This window comes from Hyla sarda, chromosome 7 (assembly GCF_029499605.1).
Source record: "Hyla sarda isolate aHylSar1 chromosome 7, aHylSar1.hap1, whole genome shotgun sequence".
Lineage (NCBI taxonomy): Eukaryota > Metazoa > Chordata > Amphibia > Anura > Hylidae > Hyla > Hyla sarda.
This window is the reverse complement of record NC_079195.1, coordinates 175,772,394-175,792,970: the sequence shown is the minus strand read 5'-3', so window position 1 is coordinate 175,792,970 and position 20,577 is coordinate 175,772,394. Positions and strand designations below refer to the sequence as shown.

The 20,577-nt window shown below is 47.5% G+C and overlaps 1 protein-coding gene across 1 annotated transcript in view; it reads right to left on the bottom strand.

The window, feature by feature from the left end:
- The window catches only part of LOC130282749 (peptidyl-prolyl cis-trans isomerase F, mitochondrial), a 63,105-nt gene extending 42,929 nt beyond the window's left edge, over positions 1-20,176 (bottom strand). Inside the window, exon 1 of the mRNA XM_056531370.1 lies at positions 20,140-20,176. The gene's annotated coding sequence lies outside the window, so the exon portion shown is untranslated. The remainder of the gene's footprint in view (positions 1-20,139) is intronic.
- Positions 20,177-20,577: the final 401 nt, after the last annotated feature.

Sequence of the window (20,577 nt, the reverse complement as noted above, 5' to 3'; positions counted from 1 at the left end):
CCCTGTCACCCATGTACGCTCCTCTACACCCCTCTGTCTGCTCCTCTACACCCCTGTCATCCATGTACGCTCCTCTACACCCCTCTGTCCGCTCCTCTACACCCCTTTCACCCATGTACGCTCCTCTACACCCCTCTGTCCACTCCTCTACACCTCTCTGTCCACTCCTCTACACCCCTGTCACCCATGTACGCTCCTCTACACCCCTCTCTCCACTCCTCTACACCCCTCTGTACACTCCTCTACACCCCTGTCACCCATGTACGCTCCTCTGCACCTCTCTGTCCACTCCTCTACACCCCTGTCACCCATGTACACTCCTCTACACCCCTCTCTCCACTCCTCTACACCCCTGTCACCCATGTATGCTCCTCTACACCCCTCTGTACACTCCTCTACAACCCTGTCACCCATGTACGCTCCTCTGCACCCCTCTGTCCACTCCTCTACACCCCTGTCACCCATGTACGCTCCTCTACACCCGTCACCCATGTACACTCCTCTACACCCCTCTGTCCACTCCTCTACACCCCTGTCACCCATGTCTGCTTCTCTACACCCCTGTCACCCATGTACACTCCTCTACACCCCTCTGTCACCCATGTACACCCCTGTCGACCCATGTCCACTCCTCTGCACCCCTGTCCACTCCTCTACACCCCTCTGTACACTCCTCTACACCCCTGTCACCCATGTATGCTCCTCTGCACCCCTCTGTCTGCTCCTCTACACCTCTCTGTCCACTCCTCTACACCCCTGTCACCCATGTACACTCCTCTACACCCCTCTCTCCACTCCTCTACACCCCTGTCACCCATGTATGCTCCTCTACACCCCTCTGTACACTCCTCTACACCCCTGTCACCCATGTACGCTCCTCTGCACCCCTCTGTCCACTCCTCTACACCCCTGTCACCCATGTACGCTCCTCTACACCCCTGTCACCCATGTCTGCTTCTCTACACCCCTGTCACCCATGTACACTCCTCTACACCCCTCTGTCACCCATGTACACCCCTGTCACCCATGTACACTCCTCTACACCCCTGTCACCCATGTCTGCTTCTCTACACCCCTCTGTACACTCCTCTACACCCCTGTCACCCATGTACACTCCTCTGCACCCCTCTGTCTGCTCCTCTATACCTCTCTGTCCACTCCTCTACACCCCTCTGTCCACTCCTCTACACCCCTGTCACCCATGTACACTCCTCTACACCCCTGTCCACTCCTCTACACCCCTGTCACCCATGTACTCTCCTCTACACCCCTCTGTCCACTCCTCTACACCCCTGTCACCCATGTACACTCCTCTACACCCCTCTGTACACTCCTCTACACCCCCCTGTCCACTCCTCTACACCTCTGTCACCCATGTACTCTCCTCTACACCCCTCTGTCCACTCCTCTACACCCCTGTCTGCTTCTCTACACCCCCCTGTCACCCATGTACGCTCCTCTGCACCCCTCTGTCCACTCCTCTACACCCCTGTCACCCATGTACACTCCTCTACACCCCTCTCTCCACTCCTCTACACCCCTGTCACCCATGTATGCTCCTCTACACCCCTCTGTACACTCCTCTACACCCCCCTGTCCACTCCTCTACACCTCTGTCACCCATGTACGCTCCTGTACACCCCTCTGTACACTCCTCTACACCCCTCTGTCACCCATGCACACTCCTCTACACCCCTTTGTCACCCATGTATGCTCCTCTACACCCCTCTGTCCACTCCTCTACACCCGTCACCCATGTACGCTCCTCTACACCCCTCTGTACACTCCTCTACACCCCTCTGTCACCCATGCACACTCCTCTACACCCCTTTGTCACCCATGTATGCTCCTCTACACCCCTCTGTCCACTCCTCTACACCCCTGTCACCCATGTATGCTCCTCTACACCCCTCTGTCCACTCCTCTACACCCCTGTCACCCATGTATGCTCCTCTACACCCCTCTGTCCACTCCTCTACACCCCTGTCACCCATGTATGCTCCTCTACACCCCTCTGTCCACTCCTCTACACCCCTTTCACCCATGTACGCTCCTCTACACCCCTCCTCTGTCCACTCCTCTACACCCCTCTGTCCACTCCTCTACACCCCTGTCACCCATGTACGCTCCTCTACACCCCTCTGTCCACTCCTCTACACCTCTGTCACCCATGTACGCTCCTGTACACCCCTCTGTACGCTCCTCTAAACCCCTTTGTCACCAATGTCCACCCCTCTACACCCCTCTGTCACCCATTTAAAAAAAAGTTCGGCGCCTAATAAATTTGTTTTGCAGGTTTAACGGTGAAGAATTGTGTGTGGAAGAAATCGTGATGATGGCCCGGACCAGATGGAGAAGAGAAGACAACATTGCAAATTAGAGAAGACGTCATTGGTGAGTTGCTGTATAAAGCAGCACTTTAAACTACATACCCACTGATAAATAGATATAGTGCATTGCATTTTTTACCATTTTCCCCCTTTTTTTTTTTTTTGCTCGTCAACCTCTGTAGCGGTGCCCCGCGGAATTTTTTTTTTCGAGGTGTGCCCCGACCCGAAAAAGGTTGGGAAACACTGCCATAGTATTATACAGTGTGATCGGCTATCCAATGATATAGCCTGGCTACATCTGTGAATCAGTGGCAGGAGGCAGGTAAGGGGACCCTCCTCCGCCGTTTTAGCTTACGGAACCCCTGCGATCACATCATGGGGTTTCCGTGAGCCCCTGTGAGTTACCTGAGATTTTTAGTTTCTTTATACGCCATGATCAATGCAGATGACGGCATCTAAAGAAACTAAAAATCTCAGAGTTAATGACTAATGATTAAAAAGTGGTGGGATTGCCACTGCCTGTCATTAACAGTGAGTATCCGGCTACTGAGCTGACATTCACTGTATGCCCTTCATCTTTAACAGGTTAAGGCCCCTTTCACACGCCCGTTATTTTCCCCTTCCATTATGATCCGTTATTGCTACTGAGCAAGCTCAGTACAGCATCACATCCAGAAGGGGTTAACCCCTTAAGGACGCAGGACGTACATGTACGTCCTGGTGAGGTGGTACTTAACGCACCAGGACGTACATTTACGTCCTAAGCATAACCGCGGGCATCGGAGCGATGCCCGTGTCATGCGCGGCTGATCCCGGCTGCTGATCGCAGCCAGGGACCCGCCGGCAATGGCCGACGTCCGCGATCTCGCGGGCGTCCGCCATTAACCCCTCAGGTGCCGGGATCAATACAGATCCCGGCATCTGCGGCGGTTCGCGATTTAAATGAACGATCGGATCGCCCGCAGCGCTGCTGCGGGGATCCGATTATTCATAACGCCGCACGGAGGTCCCCTCTCCTTCCTCCGTGCGGCTCCCGGCATCTCCTGCTCTGGTCTGTGATCGAGCAGACCAGAGCAGGAGATGACCGATAATACTGATCTGTTCTATGTCCTATACATAGAACAGATCAGTATTAGCAATCATGGTATTGCTATGAATAGTCCCCTATGGGGACTATTCAAGTGTAAAAAAAAATGTAAAAAAATGTAAAAGTAAAAAAAAAGTGAAAAATCCCCTCCCCCAATAAAAAAGTAAAACGTCCGTTTTTTCCTATTTTACCCCCAAAAAGCGTAAAAAACATTTTTTATAGACATATTTGGTATCGCCGCGTGCGTAAATGTCCGAACTATTAAAATAAAATGTTAATGATCCCGTACGGTGAACGGCGTGAACGAAAAAAAATAAAAAAGTCCAAAATTCCTACTTTTTTAATACATTTTATTAAAAAAAAAATTATAAAAAATGTATTAAAAGTTTTTTATGTGCAAATGTGGTATAAAAAAAAGTGCAGATCATGGCGCAAAAAATGAGCCCCCATACCGCCACTTATACGGAAAAATAAAAAAGTTAGAGGTCATCAAAATAAAGGGATTATAAACGTACTAATTTGGTTAAAAAGTTTGTGATTTTTTTTAAGCGCAACAATAATATAAAAGTATATAATAATGGGTATCATTTTAATCATATTGACCCTCAGAATAAAGAACACATGTCATTTTTACCATAAATTGTAAGGCGTGAAAACAAAACCTTCCAAAATTAGCAAAATTGCGTTTTTCGTTTTAATTTCCCCACAAAAATAGTGTTTTTTGGTTGCGCCATACATTTTATAATATAATGAGTGATGTCATTACAAAGGACAACTGGTCGCGCAAAAAACAAGTCCTCATACTAGTCTGTGGATGAAAATATAAAAGAGTTATGATTTTTAGAAGGCGAGGAGGAAAAAATGAAAACGTAAAAATTAAATTGTCTGAGTCCTTAAGGCCAAAATGGGCTGAGTCCTTAAGGGGTTAAAACAGACAAAAAATAACAGACTATAACTGTGCATGACAGATGAAAGAATGGGTGATAACGGATGGAACATGACCGTTATTTTGACAGAATGCCTGTTAAAATAGCAGACATTGGTCATCCGTTAGCACCCATTATGTTCAGTTATTTTGTCTATTTTTTCATGACCTCTTTCAGCAGAAAAAGGCTGTCAAAATGCAGGAAAATTACGGTAGCATGAAAGAAGACTAAGAGGTTAAAGACTGATGTCTTCCACAGTCTAAAAATGCCCCTTTTCCCAAGTTTCTGTAAGAACTGTTCATTCGAATCTTGTGGTATTACAGCTCAGTTCAATCGAAGTAAATGGAGCAAGGTTGTAATACCACACACAACCTGAAAACAGTTTTTTTTTTTATTCTGGATAAGGCAACAGCAGAAAGGTACAATAATGGATTCAAAACCAAGAAATATGCACTGAAACTACAGAGAGTGCTGTAGATAAAACCATTTTGCATCAGAACAGCAAAACAAAATGTCAATGGTGAAATGTCAACCAAATAAATATTACAGTTGTATTCTTTTTTTTTGATAAATGTGTGGCTTTTTATTTTATAGTTGTAGCATACCATTAGTTTGGAATGCTTAAAAACTTTGATAAAAACAGTTTACCGTATATACTCGAGTATAAGCCGAGTTTTTCTGCACGATTTTTCGTGCTGAAAACACCCCCCTCGGCTTCTACTCGAGTGAACTCTCCACACGCAGTGGTCTTCAACCTGTGGACCTCCAGAGGTTTCAAAACTACAACTCCCAGCAAGCCCGGGGAGCCATCGGCTGTCCGGGCTTGCTGGGAGTTGTAGTTTTGAAACCTCTGGAGGTCCGTAGGTTGAAGACCACTGCGGCCTTCGACATCATGCAGCCCCCTCTCACCCCCTTTAGTTCTGTACAGTACTCGCCTCCGCTCGGCGCTGGTCCGGTGCTGCAGGACTGTCCGGTGAGGAGGTCGTCCGGTGGGATAGTGGTTCCGGGCTGCTATTTTCACCGGGGGCGCCTCTTCTAAGCACTTCGGGCCCTCCCCCAGAATAGTCACGTTGCCTTGACGACGACGCAGAGGTACGTTCATTACCAACGTCCTTCTGCGTCATCGTCAAGGCAACGCCTCTATTCTGGGCCCGAAGCGCGGTGAAGATAGCCGCCCGGAACCACTATCCCACCGGACGACCTCCTCACCGGACAGTCCTGCAGCACCGGACCAGCGCCGAGCGGAGGCGAGTACTGTACAGAACTAAAGGGGGTGAGAGGGGGCTGGATGATGTCGAAGGCCGCAGTGGTCTTCAACTTGCGGACCTCCAGAGGTTTCAAAACTACAACTCCCAGCAAGCCCGGACAGCTGATGGCTGCCCAGGCTTGCTGGGAGTTGTAGTTTTGAAACCTCTGGAGGTCCGCAGGTTGAAGACCACTGAGGGCGGATAGTTCACAAGAGGATGATGACAAGAGGATGATGAAGGGGGGGTGTGGGATAATGACAAGGGGATGATGACAGGTGATGATGATGAGGGTCTGGATGATGACAGGGTGATAATGATGAGGATGTTAATGACGGGGGTCTGGATGATGACAGGGGGGGATGATGTATTTCCCACCCTAGGTTTATACTCGAGTCAATAACTTTTCCTGGGATTTTGGGGTGAAATCAGGGGCCTCGGCTTATACTCGGGTCGGCTTATACTCGAGTATATACGGTATATAGAATCAATAACCAAAGTTAATACATGACCTGGCCCAGAAATACACTGTATGTCCCATAAGTGATTATTTTATCTTTTCATGTGACAACACTGACAAAATGACCCTCTGCTACAATGTAAAGTATTGTGCACAGCCTTTACAACAAATGTTGTGTCCCCTCCAAATAACTCAACACACAGCCATTAATGTCTAAACCTTGGCAACAAAAGTGAGTACACCCCTAAGTGGAAAGGTTAAAATTTACTTGCCCGAGGCAACACACAAAGGGTTAATATCTCTCTTTTCTCCTACTGGACAGAAGAATATTATCATAATGGGATTAATTAACTACTAATAAAGTAATCAACCAATCCAGGCACCTGCCCAGCAACCTGATATCCTATAAAAAAAATAAAAAAAACACAGACAGAGAAGACACGTGTAATATGCAGCAAAATAAAATTTAATAGGGTGGGTATCTGTGCCACCTCGGGACTCATGGAAAGAATACATTTTGGTAAGTAAATTTTAACCTTCCATATCGTCCCTGGGCGGCACACAAAGGGATATACAAAGCAGTAAATCAAAGGGGGGTGGGGGTAAAGAGGTTGCTATTTCTTTCCAGCACTTGTCTGCCGAAGGACGCTTCCCTGCCTGCTGCGAGATACAACTTGTAGTGGTTAATGAAAGTGTCTGGAGATGACCAAGTTGCTGCTCAACATATTTGGTCAAGAGATACCTGGGCTAGGTTCGCCCAGGATGTATACATCGCCCGGGTGGAGTGAGCACGGACACCAATAGGAGCTTCTTCACCTCGTAGAGACTAACAGAGACAAATTAGATCCTTAATCCATCTTGCCAATGAAGACTTGGAAGCTGGTTTGCCCTTATTTGGACCCAGGAATTGTAGAAAACGAGTTTCTGAGCTTCTGAAATCCTGGTTTCTATTAAGATAGCATAGAACCGACCTTTTCACGTCCAATGTGTGAAGAGAGGATTGAACTTCATCTTCAGGGTTAGGATAGAAGTCAGGAAGGAAAATTTCTTGAACAAGGTTGGAGACCGTGCATACTTTAGGTCTGAATACAGGATTCAGCCGTAAAATTAAACAATCATCATGAACCTTTATGTATGGAGGAAGTATGGATAAAGCTTGAAGCCCAGAGACCCTCTTAGCTGAGGAAATGGCCACAAAAACAGGATTTTCCAGGAGACAAACTTGATGTCTGCATCTGCCAGAGGTTCAAAAGGATGACTGGTTAGTGATTGAAGGACTGATGGTAAGTCCCAGGAGGGAACTGGAGGTGCCACTGAAGGTCTGAGATTGGAGACCGCCTTGAAAAATCTAGAAACGAGGGCATTATCTGAGAAAGAACCTTGAAAAAAGTTGTTAATTGCCAAAAAATGTACCCGTAAAGTATTTGGCTTGAGGCCTTTATTGAAACCGTCCTTCAAAAAATCCAACACATGAGATAAGGAAGGGGAATCAACATGATGAGTCAGACACCAAGAATTGAATAAATTCATAATTCTGGAGTAGACCTTGAGGGTGGATGATTTTCTAGAGGCTGCAAGGAGAGATATCACATCTTCAGAGAAGCCTTGCGCGCTAAGTCTCAACCTGAAAGGCTGTCAGCTTCAGCTTGTGAATAGCTGGATGGCAGAGGTCTTCCTGAAATAGCAAGTCCGGAATGAGGGGAAGCTCCCAAAGACAGCCTTTCGAAAGCTTCCACGCGAGCTGGAACCAAGCCCTCCTGGGCCAGAATTGAAGGATTTCTAGGACTACCGCATGTTCTTCCTTGATCTTTGTCAGCATTCTGGGAATAAGGGGGACTGGAGGAAATGCGTACAGGAACCTATTGTTCCCCGGAAAGGAGAGACCATCCAGCTGGTCGGGGTGGTCTCTGTGATAGATGGAGCAGAATGACTGAATCTTCCTGTTGGCTAGAGTGGCCATAACGTCCATCTCTGGCTGGCCAAATTTTGGAACTAGCTGACGAAAAATTCTGGAATTGAGACTCCACTCTGAAGGGATGAATTTTTTCCTGCTCAGGAAGTCCACCTGAGAGTTCAGAGAGCCCCTGATGTGGACTGCATGAAGGTCCGCAAGATGATCCTCTGCCCAGATCATGAGAGGGCGACACTCCTCCATCATTTGAGGTGACTTTGTTCCGCCCTGTTTGTTCAGGTAAAAAAACGACGGCAAATTGTCTGACTGCACCAGGAGTCGACGGCCCTGTAACAGAGAAGAGAAATGAATTAAGGCAAGACGTATTGCTCTAAGCTCTTTAAGATTGGAAAACAGAGCTGCCTCTGACTTACTCCAAGTGCCTTGAACCCAATGGAACCCAAGATGTGCTCCCCAACCGCTGGCAGAGGCATCTGTGGTAAGGAAAACCTGAGGAACTGCTCGTAAAGATCTGCCCACTTCTATCTTATCGGGACGCAACCACAAGGCTAGATCCTGGACCGTAGGACTAGAAAGTGACATAAGCCTGTCTAGGCCCCAGGGTCTCCTGTTCCACTGGTTCAAAATGTCAAGCTGGAGGGGCCTCATGTGCGCCCTCCCCATGGCACTGCATCTAGAGCAGACGTCATTAAGCCTAATACGCTCATAGCGGAACGGACCGACAACAGACAGTTTACCTGTGACTTGAGCTTGAAGAGTCTGTCTTCTGACAGAAACAGCTTCATGTCCGTTGAGTTGATCCTGAAGCCCAGAAACCTCCCTACCGAGGTCGGAGTCAGCTGAGATTTCTGAAAGTTGATGATGAAGCCATGATCCTGAAGAACTGCAATGGTGATATATAGGTGATTGACCAGAGTTTCCTCGAAGTGGGCTAGAATTAGCCAATCGTTCAAGTAGGGGATAAGATTCACTCCTTGGAGACGAAGATGTGCGGCCAGAACAACAGCAACTTTGGTGAAAACACGTGGCTGTTACGCCGAGCGCTCCGGGTCCCCGTTCCTCCCCGGAGCGCTCGCCTCATCCTCGTTGCTGCAGCGCCCCGGTCAGATCCACTGACCGGGTGCGCTGCGGTACCGCCTCCAGCCGGGATGCGATTCGCGATGCGGGTGGCGCCCGCTCGCGATGCGCACCCCGGCTCCCGTACCTGACTCGCTCTCCGTCGGTCCTGTCCCGGCGCGCGCGGCCCCGCTCCCTAGGGCGCGCGCGCGCCGGGTCTCTGGGATTTAAAGGGCCACTGCGCCGCTGATTGGCGCAGTGGTTCTAATTAGTGTGTTCACCTGTGCACTCCTTATATATACCTCACTTCCCCTGCACTCCCTCGCCGGATCTTGTTGCCCTTGTGCCTAGTGAAAGCGTTCCCTTGTTTGTTCCTAGCCTGTGTTCCAGACCTCCTGCCGTTGCCCCTGACTACGATCCTTGCTGCCTGCCCCGACCTTCTGCTACGTCCGACCTTGCTTCTGTCTACTCCCTTGTACCGCGCCTATCTTCAGCAGTCAGAGAGGTTGAGCCGTTGCTAGTGGATACGACCTGGTCACTACCGCCGCAGCAAGACCATCCCGCTTTGCGGCGGGCTCTGGTGAAAACCTGTAGTGACTCAGAACCGGTCCACTAGCACGGTCCACGCCAATCCCTCTCTGGCACAGAGGATCCACCTCCTGCCAGCCGGCATCGTGACAGTAGATCCGGCCATGGATTCCGCTGAGGTGCCGCTGTCAAGTCTTGCCGACATTTCCACGATGATCACCCAACAAAATCACCAGCTGGCATACTTGTCCACCGTGACACAGCAACTGAAGTCACAGTTACAGCAGCTGCTGTCACTGACACAGCAGCTGCAACTGCAACAACCATCTCCTCCGCCGGCTCCTGCAACTCCTCCGCAGCGTCCGGCCGCTCCTAACCCCTGCTTGTCCCTGCCGGACAAATTTGATGGGGACTCTAGACTCTGCCGTGGTCTCCTTTCTGGAAAGGCCTTGTCTTGGGCCACACCGCTCTGCGACCACAATGATTCTGCCACAGTCACAGTCCAGTCCTTCTTCGCTGAGGTCCGTGGTGTCTTCGAGGAGCCTGCCCGAGCTTCTTCTGCCGAGACTGCCCTGCTGAACCTGGCCCAGGGTGTTTCTTCCGTTGGCGAGTACGCCATTCAGTTCCGTGCTCTTGCTTCCGAGTTGTCCTGGAATAGTGAGGTTCTCTGCGCGACCTTTAAAAAAGGCCTATCCAGCAACATTAAAGATGTTCTGGCCGCACGAGAAACTCCTGCTAACCTACATGAACTCATTCATCTTGCCACTCGCATTGACATGCGTTCTTCCGGATGGCGTCTGGAGCTCCGCCTGGATATGGACTTTGTTCGCACGTGGCGTTTTTTCCCCCCGGCTCCTCTCTCCTCTGGTCCTCTGCAATCCGTTCCTGTGCCTCCCGCCGTGGAGGCTATGCAAGTTGACCGGTCTCGCTTGACACCTCAAGAGAGGACACGACGCCGCATGGAGAATCTTTGCCTGTACTATGCCGGTACCGAACACTTCCTGAAGGATTGTCCTATCCGTCCTCCCCGCCTGGAAAGACGTACGCTGACTCCGCACAAAGGTGACACAGTTCTTGATGTCAACTCTGCTTCTCCACGCCTTACTGTGCCTGTGCGGATATCTGCCTCTATCTTCTCCTTCTCTACTATGGCCTTCTTGGATTCCGGATCTGCAGGAAATTTTTTTTTGGCCTCTCTTATCAACAGGTTCAACGTCCCTGTGACCAGTCTCGCCAGACCCCTCTACATCAATTGTGTTAACAATGAAAGATTGGACTTTGCCGTGCGTTACCGCACGGAACCCCTCCTAATGTGCATCGGACCTCATCACGAAAAAATTGAGTTTTTGGTCCTCAGGTTCTTTGGCCCCAAGAAGAGGGGGAGACCCAAGGGGGGGGGTACTGTTACGCCGAGCGCTCCGGGTCCCCGTTCCTCCCCGGAGCGCTCGCCTCATCCTCGTTGCTGCAGCGCCCCGGTCAGATCCACTGACCGGGTGCGCTGCGGTACCGCCTCCAGCCGGGATGCGATTCGCGATGCGGGTGGCGCCCGCTCGCGATGCGCACCCCGGCTCCCGTACCTGACTCGCTCTCCGTCGGTCCTGTCCCGGCGCGCGCGGCCCCGCTCCCTAGGGCGCGCGCGCGCCGGGTCTCTGCGATTTAAAGGGCCACTGCGCCGCTGATTGGCGCAGTGGTTCTAATTAGTGTGTTCACCTGTGCACTCCTTATATATACCTCACTTCCCCTGCACTCCCTCGCCGGATCTTGTTGCCCTTGTGCCTAGTGAAAGCGTTCCCTTGTTTGTTCCTAGCCTGTGTTCCAGACCTCCTGCCGTTGCCCCTGACTACGATCCTTGCTGCCTGCCCCGACCTTCTGCTACGTCCGACCTTGCTTCTGTCTACTCCCTTGTACCGCGCCTATCTTCAGCAGTCAGAGAGGTTGAGCCGTTGCTAGTGGATACGACCTGGTCACTACCGCCGCAGCAAGACCATCCCGCTTTGCGGCGGGCTCTGGTGAAAACCTGTAGTGACTTAGAACCGGTCCACTAGCACGGTCCACGCCAATCCCTCTCTGGCACAGAGGATCCACCTCCTGCCAGCCGGCATCGTGACAGTGGCACTGATGACAGGCCTAAGGGAAGGCACGTGAATTGATAATGCAGGACTTGATGGTTGTTGTTTACTGCCAATCTGAGAAATCTCCTGTGAGACTTCAAAATTGGGACATGAAGGTACGCATCTTTCATGTCGATGGTTGCCATAAGATCTCCTTCCTCAATAAGTGCTAGTACAGATATTATGGTTTCCATCTTGAACCGTCTTTTGACACTGTACCTGTTTAGGAAGGTGAGGTCTATGACGAGTCTCCAGGATCCTCCTTTCTTGGGGACTGCGAAGACCCTGGAGTACACGGCAAAACCTTTCTGATGATATGGGACAGGTTCTAATGCTCCTTTTTGAAGAAACTCTGCAATCAAAGGAAGGGTATGTTGATTGATTCTGTTGATAAAGAATTTGTTTGGAGGGTTTTTTAAAAATTCTATTGCGTAACCCCTGAATACTATTGAGTTTACCCACGAGTCTGAGGATGTTAGACACCATAGATAGGCAAAATGGGAGAGCCTGGCGCCGACTCGGGGTAACCAGGAGCTGGCGTCAAAAACCTTTGCTCTTTTCCCCCCCTTGGGGAGATTTCTTCTTATAAGAAGAAGACTGCTGACGATTTTGACATCTTTGTCTACCCCTTTGGACAACAAACCTCCTATGAGCAGGGGAGTAACGAAACTGTCTCCTCCTATTACGGTTAGAGGGCTTAATAGGTGGGGAGGAAAAAAATACCCTTTTCTTACTGCTCATGCCTTCAAGGATAGGATTTAGCTGGGGCCCAAAAAGTTCACTACCCTCGAAGGGTAAAGAGCAAAAATGGTTCTTGGCAGGGACGTCCCCTGACCATTCTTTCAGCCAGAGAGCCCTTCTAGCTGCAGTAGAACTGGCAAGAATTTTAGAATTTAGCCATATAACATGCAGAGGGAAGTCTGCAAAAAAATCTGCAGCTAACTTCATTTTGGGTAAGTCATGTAAAATTTCCTCTATGGAACAAGTCTCGAGTAATCTGAGACAGCCATATACGCAAAGCACGACCCACAGATGTAGAGGCTAGGGATGCCTTGCAGGCTGAAGCAGCTAGCTGAGGAATAAATCCTCTTGAGAGATCCCTCCGCTCTCCTATCCATATGGTCTTTTAGTAAGGAGGATTCATCAGAGGGAAATATAGACTTTTTAGATAATCTAGCCACAGCTAAATCAATCTTAGGGAGAGACTCCCAAGACTCCATGCTTTTAGAATCCATTTTATATGTCACCTTAAATCTGGATCCCAAATCCGATTTCTTTCAGGCTTCTGCCATTCGGCTTTAATCAAGGGATCCAACAACGGTTGACATGGAAAAACAGAAGCACTGGCCTGTGGAAAATAAAAAAGAGCTTCTTTTTTAGGTAAATTCTCATCAGAAGGGGCACCTTCAACAGTCTTTTTTACAGTTTTCATTAAAGAATTCATTTTCTCTTTCTCAAAGAGGTAATAATCCTCCAGAGTGCCAACCTCTGCTAGTTCCTGAGAAGAGGATGAATCCATTCACCATTCACCATCAGACTCAGAAGAAGACTAGGACCAGGATACAGGTGACAAAGGGGCTTTTGCCGCGGTTTTGAAGGATTTAGAAGTTTTGTGACTAGAGATGTCAGACAAAACGGATTGTAGACTAGATCTAAACCATCCAAAAAGTTGTTTAGCTTCAGATTGGAAGGCACTGGAGGCTGGAGCATACTCAGAACAAGCTGAACATAGGTCAGGAGAGTAGTCATCTGGTAATGGTTGGCTGCACTGAATGCACATCCTGTGATGCTCCTCCTTTTCTTACAGGAATGGGATTCCTGAGGCCTATCCCTCCTGAAATATCATAAACAGCTATATCAAGAAGTGATTTATGAAATTATAATATAGGCACACAGGGGAGAAGAAGCATTAAGGGATGGGAAAACCCATAACATAATGAACAGGCTAAGTTAGCGTAACAGTAGGCATAAACCTAACAATTTTCCTAGGGAACAGGCTAACCCTCTTCATAGGACATACCTGTATGCTGGCAGAGTCGCGCACCCGGCAGAGGCTGGACCGATAACTGGAACAGCTCTGCTTAAATAAGCGAAATCCCGGCTTTACCGGAAACGGAAACCGGCCGAAAAACATAGAGGGATAGCATCCCTTTACATGAAGGGTCCCGGGAGGTCCGCAGCGCTAGTCGCGGCGCGCCAGAGACTCCGTGGAATGGAGGCCGAGGCAGGGAAGCGAACCGCAAGGTAAACGCTACCGCAGGGGTCCCGATACAGAAAGACTCTCCCAGGCAGCGTTCCCCCAATGCCCCGCTATCCCTCACATGCGATCCCCAGAACTCTGGGGAAGAAGCATGGGCCGCAGTTCACGCTGGAGGCCTGAGACACTCAGGTAGAGCCAGCGGAGAAATTTAACCCGATGAAGGGCTGTACCTAAAAAATAAAAACATAATGTTCATAGGACAGAAGAAAAAAAAAACGTGTCTTCTCTGTCTGTGGGTTTTTTATAGGATATCAGGTTGCTGGGCAGGTGCCTGGATTGGTTGATTACTTTATTTGTAGTTAATTAATCCCATTATGATAATATTCTTCTGTCCAGTAGGAGAAAAGAGAGATATTAACCCTTTGTGTGCCGCCTAGGAATATTTAAATTTGGCTCAATTAGCCATTTTCCTTCCCCAGTGTCATGTGACTCAGTATTATAACATCTCAGGTGTAAATAGGGAGCATGTGTCTTCAATTTGGTTTTATTGCTCTCTTTACTGACAATACTGGTCACATAGTAGCAGAGGGTCATTTCTTCAGTGTTATCACATGAAAAGATATTATAAAATATTCACAAAAATGTGAGGGGTGGACTTATGTGAGATACTGTATATCCACCCCATTCTTCCTTTAACCCCTTCACGAGGAGCGACGTACATGTACGGCGCCGCGAAGTGTCACTTGGCGCGCGGCGACGTACATATACGTCGCGGGGTTCCGGGAGCGCCGCGTCACCGGTAGTGGTGATCGGACCGGGATGACTGCTGTTATCTAACAGCAGGCATCCCAGCACATCGCCAAGGGGGGTCCTGAGACCCCCCCCCCATAACCGCGATGCGCGCAAATCGCAGGTCAATTCAGACCTGCGATCTGCACGATTCCGGGTCATACGGGTCACTGGTGACCCGGTGACCCGGAAAATAAGAGGGATCGGGGGTGTTCGAGACACCCTCGATCCCCCTAAAGTGATAGGAGTTTGGTGGCAGGGGTGCCACCCCTCCTATCCCTGCTATTGGTCGGCCGAGCGACCTACCGATAGCAGACCGGGGGAGGGGGGGTTAAAGTTCGGTTCCCCCGCTTTGCCCACCTATCGGTGTCCGGGCAAAACGGGGGAACCGTCCAGGGATGGTCGGCGCCGAAGGTCCCTACCTGGATCCCGGAGCGCGATCCTCCATGCGGGGATCCCCCACGTGCGGCGGCGGCGGCGGCTTCCGGGTCCTGCTAGCAACATCTGGAGGGCCACAGTTTACAGTGGTCTCTAAACCGTGGCCCTCCAGATGTTGCAAAACTACAACTCCCAGCATGCCCAGACAGCTGTTTGCTGTGTGGGCATGCTGGGACTTGTAGTTTTGCAATATTTAGAGGGGTTCAGGTTGTAGATCACTAAGTGGTCTCAAACTGTAGCCCTCCAGATGTTGCAAAACTACAACTCTCAGCATGCCCAGACAGCAGTTTGCTGTCTGGGCATGCTGCGAGTTGTAGTTTTGCAACATCTGGAGGGCCACAGTTTTGAGACCACTGGACAGTAATGTACAACTTGAACCCCTCTAAATCTTGCAAAACTACAACTCCCAGCATTCAGGAACAGCATAAGGCTGTCTTGGCATGCTGGGAGTTGTACTTGCGTCCCTCCAGCCATTGCATAACTACATCTCCCAGCATGCCCTTCCGCAATCAGTACATGCTGGGAGTTGTAGTTTTGCAACAGCTGGAGGCACACTGGTTGGAAAATACTGAGTTAGGTCATATAACCTAACTCAAGGTTTTCCAGCCAGTGTGCCTCCAGCTGTTGCAAAACTACAACTCCCAGCATGCATGGTCTGTCAGTGCATGCTGGGAGTTGTAGTTTTGACCCCCCTCCCGTGTGAATGTACAGGCTACATTCACACTGGCGGCAGATTACAGCGAGTTCCCCGCTACAAATTTGAGCTGCGGGAAATTTTTCGACGCAGCTCGAAACTCCTAGCGGGAGACTCAGTGTAATCCGCCACCAGTGTGAATGTAACCTAAAAACACTACACTACACTAACATAAAATAAAGAGTAAAACACTACATATACACACGTACACTGCCCCCCCACCACCCCCTTCCCCAATAAAAATGAAAAACGTATTGTATGGCAGTGTTTCTAAGATGGAGCCTCCAGCTGTTGCAAAACAAAAACTCCCAGCATTTCTGGACAGCAATTGACTGTCCAGGCATGCTGGGAGTTTAGCAACAGCTGGAGGCACCCTGTTTGGGAATCACTGGCATAGAATACCCCTATGTCCACCCCTATGCAAGTCCCTAATTCAGGCCTCAAATGCGCATGGCGCTCTCACTTTGGAGCCCTGTCGTATTTCAAGGCAACATAATAGGGTCACATATGGGGTATCGCCGTACTCGGGAGAAATTACCTAACAAATTTTGGGGGGCTTTTTCTCCTTTTACCCCTTATGAAAAGGAACAGTTGGGGTCTACACCAGCATGTTAGTGTAAAAAAATTATTTTTACACTAACATGCTGGTGTTGCCCTATACTTTTCATTTTCACAAGAGGTAAAAGGGAAAAACGCCCCCCAAAATTTTTAATGCAATTTCTCCCGAGTACGGAGATACCCCATATGTGGGCGCAAAGTGCTCTGGGGGCGCACAACAAGGCCCAGAAGGGAGAGTGCACCATGTACATTTGAGGTGATTTGCACAGGGGTGGCTGATTGTTACAGCGGTTCTGACAAACGCAAAAAAAAAAAACACCCACATGTGACCCCATTTTGGAAACTACACCCCTCAAGGAATGTAATAAGGGGTGCAGCGAGAATTTACACCCCACAGGTGTCTGACGGATCTTTGGAACAGTGGTCCGTGAAAATGAAAAATTTTGCACAGCCCACTGTTCCAAAGATCTGTCAGACACCAGTGGGGGGGTAAATGCTCACTGTACCCCTCATTATATTCTGTGAGGGGTCTAGTTTCCAAAATGGTATGCCATGTGGGGGTTATTTTGCTGCTCTGGCACCATTGGGGCTTCCTAAATTCGACATGCCCCCCGCGCAAAATTTGCTCTCAAAAAGCCAAATATGACGCCTTCTCTTCTGAGCATTGTAGTTCGCCCGCAGTGCACTTCAGGTCCACTTATGGGGTACCTCCATACTCAGAAGAGATGGGGTTACACATTTTGTGGGGCCTTTTCTGCTATTAACCCTTTAAAAAATGTGAAATTTGGGGGAAAACCAACATTTTAGTGAATTTTTTTTTTTTTTTTACATATGCAAAAGTCGTGAAACACCTGTGGGGTATTAAGGCTCCCTTTATTCCTTGTTATGTTCCTCAAGGGGTCTAGTTTCCATAATGGTATGCCATGTGTTTTTTTTTTTTTTGCTGTTCTGGCACCATAGGGGCTTCCTAAATGCGACATGCCCCCCCCAAAAACAATTTCAGAAAAACGTACTCTCTAAAATCCCCTTGTCGCTCCTTCGCTTCTGAGCCCTCTACTGCGCCCGCCGAACACTTTACATAGACATATGAGGTATGTGCTTACTCGAGAGAAATTGGGCTACAAATATAAGTATACATTTTCTCCTTTTACCCCTTGTAAAAATTCAAAAATTGGGTCTACAAGAACATGCGAGTGTAAAAAATGAAGATTTTGAATTTTCTCCTTCACTTTGCTGCTATTCCTGTGAAACACCTAAAGGGTTAAAACATGTACTGAATGTCATTTTGAATACTTTGGGGGGTGCAGTTTTTATAATGGGGTCATTTATGGGGTATTTCTAATATGAAGACCCTTCAAATCCACTTCAAACCTGAACTGGTCCCTGAAAAATTGCGAGTTTGAAAATTTTGTGAAAAATTGGAAAATTGCTGCTGAACTGTGAAGCCCTCTGGTGTCTTCCAAAAGTAAAAACTCGTTAATTTTATGATGCAATCATAAAGTAGACATATTTTATATGTGAATCCAAAAAAAAATTTTGGGGAATATCCATTTTCCTTATAAGCAGAGAGCTTCAAAGTTAGAAAAATGCAAAATTTTACATTTTTTCATCAAATTTTGGGATTTTTCACCAAGAAAGGATGCAAGTTTCCACAAAAATTTACCACTATGTTAAAGTAGAATATGTCATGAAAAAACAATCTCAGAATCAGAATGATAACTAAAAGCATTCCAGAGTTATTAATGTTTAAAGTGACAGTGGTCAGATTTGCAAAAAAGGGCTTCGTCCTAGAGGTGAAAATGGGCTCCGTCCTTAAGGGGTTAACTACCTTGCATTAGTTACTACCTGGGTGACTGGTTCTTGACGCTTTATTTTTATTCTTTTTGGAAAAACAAAAGGCTGGTCTCCTGAATGAAATTGACTTTATGTACCTATCACCTTTATATATTTTGTTAGTTCTTCTGGTTAGGGATAAATAAGATTGTTCATTTGCTTTGCTGTTTAGCTTAGTACTAACATACATATGTCGGCTTCCCAGGCATATGTTTAATTTGCTGGTACTATAATGTTTCAATCCTTCTTAATTATACTTTTATTCATTGTCATCTGGCTCACTGTCCCTATGTTAAAGGGGTATTCCATGATTTTCATAACCCAATGTTTATTTTTAACAGCATACAAAATGTAATCTCAGGTTTTCCCAGGTTGCAGTGTGGTCCGAGACATTACATCACTAGTCAGGTGTTCAAAGGGAGCCTGTCTGTGTTTCAATGGGTCGAGTGACAGCTGGGTGGGAGGGAGATCATTCTGCAGTAAATTGTGGGTTTGCAACAGCTTAAGGCACCCTGATTAGAAAACACTGGTCTATTGCATTGAAGGGATCACAGGTGTATTTCAATGGGTGGGTTGACTCATGTGTAGGAGGTAGAAAAGTGACCTTACATTTACATAACAAGGAAGTTTATATTTCAAGGGAGGGAATTTCAACAGGAAATAGCCAGTTCACAAAAAGATAGCCTTAGAATTATGGTTGACTTAGAACATAGTTGTTTAGCTTGAAAACAAGAGCAAATCCTTCCTAAGCATGTCCAGTACTGTCTGCCAGGTAAGTACTAAAATCTCCTTATGGTGGATAACCCCTTTAACACTGAGCTACCAGAGTACAGGAACATAAGGGCACTGATTTACTAAGAGTGAAGTGTAGTTTTCTTTTTTGTTTTGTGGGAGGTTTTCCCAACAGATTTATTTATTTTTTTTACAGTATTTACTAATGCTTCCCTACGTTTTGCACTTTTCCCTATGTTTTGCTCTTTTTACACATTTTCTAGAGCTCAAATCCACCACATTTTCTGTGGAAACATTAGTAAATATGTTGGGATTTTAGAAGATGTTGGGGACACAGCCCCTTTTCAGTAGCCATAACCTATTTCCCCAGTGGCCACTCCCCTTTTTCTGGTTTTCTTAGTAAAACGGAGTGTTTGTCGAGTCTTTTTATTTTTGACGCAAATGCTGGTGCAGACACAATTTGTGGCGTACAACCAGACAAAACAGGTCATATTTGCAACAGTAACTTTAATGGCAAGACAGGTTATCAAGCTTGGGGTTAATTAGTTTGGATAAAAAAACGTCTTTGGGGCAATTTGATCACAATGTACAGATATATGAATGGACAGTACAGAAATCTTTTTAGTGATTTTTTTTATTTTTATACCTAAGCCGGTAACCAAGACAAGGGGGCATCCTCTACATGTAGAGAAAAGGAAGTGTCCAAATCATCAATGACAGAGATTATTCACTGTAAGAGCAGTGAGACTAATGAACTCTGCCACATAATGTTATGATGTCTGGCTGAAAGAAGTTGAAGGAGGGCCTGGATGTTTTTCTGGAAAAATATAATATTCCAAGTTATAGATACTAGATTTATTTTGATTTAGGGATTTAATCATATTGGAAAGAAAATGTCCCTCTGTTATGGGGCAATTGGCATGAGCCTTGTAGGGAGTTTTTGTCTTCCTCTGGATCAACGCAGTATGGTTTTAGGTTGAAATAAAATCAGGTTCAACTTGTAATTTTCTCTTAGGGCAGTCCTAATTTGTTGAAAAACATGGGGTAAAAAAATAACAATTCTAATCTATAAAACATATATTTCACTAATCATACCTGAGCTTTATTTTATTTTTGTTTATACAAATAAATTGAAGATTTTTCATTTAAACCCCTTAAAGGACAACTGTAGTGGTCAAAAATCCCTGCCCAAACGTTCCCCAAACAAAAGTTATACAATTCAGTCAATTAGTTGTATTTACCTATATGCAGCCATTTCTGAGATATTAGAGTTGCCAGCATAGCCCAGTAGTCCTGCGTCCGTCCCCTATTCATTACATTGCAGCCGCCATCTTGGGGACGGAGATCTCTTCCTCCCAGCAGTGCATAAGCGAGTGCTTTCTGAGATTCAAGCAGGGGGAGAATGAGGACGTCCACAGCTCCTCCCCCCTCCCCTGCTCTGTCTACACAGGACCTCACTTATCACCGGGAGGTTTCAAGTTTTCACGGGGGAAACACAGAGCAAACCACTGAGCAGGGAGGGAGGGGGGAGGGGAGGACGTGTGTGTGGAGGAGACATATTACACTGCACGGGCTGGTGGTGTAAAGACTACAGGGAATAAATATCATACTGGAGATGATTCTGTGTGTGAGGGGGGGGGGGACTACTGAATGACATGCTGGGAGTTGTAGTCCCTGTT